General features: G+C 51.1%; 1 pseudogene across 1 annotated transcript; it reads right to left on the reverse strand.

The window, feature by feature from the left end:
- Positions 1 to 3,106, reverse strand: LOC311578381 (phosphatidylethanolamine-binding protein 1-like; annotated as a pseudogene). The gene is made up of 5 exons: positions 3,060 to 3,106; positions 909 to 986; positions 587 to 753; positions 133 to 411; positions 1 to 25 (listed from the first exon to the last, which is right to left on the reverse strand). The product of its transcript is annotated as a phosphatidylethanolamine-binding protein 1-like (transcript).

Genomic DNA, 3,106 nt, shown 5'->3' on the forward strand with positions numbered 1-3,106 from the left:
CTATCCCAGCACAGCTCGGGACTCCCTGTGAGGGCGTCGAAACTCATGGTTAGGCATGCTTTGCACGGCTTGACAATACTTTTGGGGGTGGGGGTAGAGGGAGGTCCCCAGGACTGCTGGCCTCTGCTGCACCCCTCCTTCCCAGACAGCTGCTCATACAGCTTGGGCACCTAGTCATCCCACTCTGCCTGGTAGCACGTGCCCGCCACCCAGGCTCCCAGGTGATAGATACTTCCGGCGGAAGGGCCACTGCCTTGAACTCGCCGCGGTGGTCTCCAGACCTGTTGCTGAGGACCGCTTCATCGCAGCACAGTGTCTTGTCCCCGCTCATACACCAGGAAGACTTGGTGGTGGAGGTGTGTGCCACTGGGAGGCCCAGAGCCCACGGAATCTGACAGGACCGTGCCACTGCTGATATCTTTTTTTTTTTTTTTTTTTTTTTTTTTTTTTGGTTTTTCAAGACAGGGTTTCTCTGTGTAGCCCTGGCTGTCCTGGACTCACTTTGTAGACCAGGCTGGCCTTGAATTTACAGCGATCCGCCTGCCTCTGCCTCCCGAGTGCTGGGATTAAAGGCGTGCGCCACCACCGCCCGGCTACACTGCTGATATCATCATTACTCTTCATGTTGACCATAGAAAATGATGCCACTCCCTGATTTTTTTTGGGTCCTTCCTGCTAGGAGCATCTGGGTCTATGAGTACTAGGGTGTAGACTTTCACTGGACCAAGGCCATCCCACGAAATGCTTCTGGGTCTATTCTTTTTTTTCTTTCTTTTCTTTTTTTTTGGTTTTCCCAGACAGGGTCTCTCTGTGTTGCCTTGGCTGTCCTGGACTCGCTTTGTAGACCAGGCTGGCCTCGAACTCACAGCAATCCTCCTGCCTCTGCCTCCGGAGTGCTGGGTCTGGGCCTATTCTTAACCTTGGTGTCGGTCAGCATTTTGCCCAGCTTGTCCTTCCCAGCAGAGGCTGGACTGCTCGTCCGCCTCCTGCAGGCTCAGCGGCCTGACTCACAGACATAGGGATGTAGCAACATCAGGAATGAGAGTTCAAAGAGTTCTTTGAAGTTGAACCTGTGATTTCCCTAAGGACTAAGTGACATTCCTCAGGTAGAGGGTGTGTGTGGGGGAGGGGGTTCCAGGATCCCCAGGCAGATAAGAAAAAGCCTCACTAACAAAGGTAGTCCTCCATTTTATCCAGAGCTTAGGGCCTTCCTGTCATGGCAGGCAGCAACCTTAACAGCAGGGTTTCCCGACATCTCTCCATGTAGGACTCGAGTCAGGGGAATATATTTCTAGAAGCACCCATATGACAGATGGAGACCGGATCGACGCAAAAGCAAGAGGTTTATTGTTCCAGGGCACTGGGGTCTACCCACACATCAGAGTGAGGCAACCCTGAACAGCAAATTCGTAGGGTTTTTATAGGTTTTAGACAAACACATGAGCTTTACAGTATGTGGTTGGTTGGCATTTGGGCAGAAAAGCTGCAAGCAAGGAGTTACAAGCCTTGGTGTTTCATGGGTGGGTAATGGGTGGAGGGGCAAGTTGACCTACGGAAAAGATTGGTTGAAGCAGTCACAGGGGGCATTTAGGAACTTCCGCCTGGCTTCCCCTAATTTGTTGTTGGTGTGTGCCAGATCATTTGCTGGTCAGCTTGACTAGGAGATATAGTATGTTTGGACTTTTTTGAGGTGAGCTGGCTGTGTTGTTAGTTTAAACAGTATATTTCTTTAACTCTTGTGACACTCTGCCCTGGCAGGTGGCTGGGGTCAGTTATCAGTTGTGGCTCCTCTTGGAGTTGTTTTACTGGCAGAGAAGGGAAGTGTTAAAGTAGTCTTCAGCAGAGGAGATTTACAGACTTTGGCCTTAATGGAGGTCCTTAAGGGAGGACTGAGTAGGCCAGCTTCTACATTCTCCCAGACTTTGGCCTTAATGGGGGTCCTTAAGGAGGTGGGGCTGGTTCCTTCAACCATGAAAAAACAAAACTCATGCCTCTCTGTGTCATCCTCCATCTCAAATGGGCCCTTTTAGTGTCTGTTGATTTTTCTTAACTCCATGGGACCACCAGGGAAGAGGGTAGCCATACCCCCGCAAAGCACCTTAGTGAGGAACTGGGGGCCAGATCCCTGGGTTGCTGACAGACAGCGGGTAACAGGCATCACTAGGACAGGACTCCTGTCTTCTCACTGCCCCACAGAAGCTCCTCTTCCAACTTTTGGTTTGTGGGGACAGGGTATCCTTGGATAACCCAGGATGGCCTCACACTCACAGCAATGCCTCAGCTTCCCAGCTGCTGCCTCTTCTGGTGTTTACATGTGTGCCTTGTTAATCACAGGGCACCGTTTCATGTGACCGATGACACTGAAGTCATGTGCAGGGAAACCAGAGGAGCAGCGAGGTTGGCTTTGGGGGATGGGGGAAGTCCAGGACACACACATCATGAACCACCGGCACCACAGACCCACACTTCCTGCTCTGGGCAGCTGCTTCTGGCCTAGGGGAATTGAAACTGAGCAGGTGGGAAGCACACACCAGAGAGGAGGGACCCAGGATCCCTTTGTGAGGTAGAGCAGGGACAAAGTCTCATTCCAGCCTGTCCTTTGGATCTTTCAGGGACAAACCCGCAGGGAGAGCCAGGCATCAACTGGTTTCCAGGAACAGAGTGTGGGGGGAGGGGACAGCTATCAGTGGCATAGAGCTCCAACAAGCCTTAAGCAAACACGCCAGCTGTGGTTAGGGAGGGACGGTTAGGGTAATGAAGCCCCAAAGAGAGTGAGCCAGCAGTTTCAACAGGGCTGTGTAATTGGAGGGTGTGACTGGAAATTAGCATTTCTCAAAACTATCGTCCCCTCAAGTTACACATTCAGGATGATGCTGTGAGGGCCAAAGTTATGTTTTACGTTTCAATTACCATGCTTAAAAGATCTATGAAACAAAAATGTCTCTCTACCTTGTAAGCCCACTTGCCCAAGGTTAGGTAACTTCCTGGAATGTTGGGGGGGGCTGCTCATGTAAGATAACAGGTCATGTATTTTCACTTCTGTAAACAAGGCTGGTTGCCTGTGAGAGAACTGGACACTACTAAAAAGGCTCATGGCCAGTGTCAT

The sequence above is a fragment of the Acomys minous genome (assembly GCF_964271855.1).
Source record: "Acomys minous genome assembly, chromosome: 12".
Classification (NCBI taxonomy): Eukaryota; Metazoa; Chordata; class Mammalia; order Rodentia; family Muridae; genus Acomys; species Acomys minous.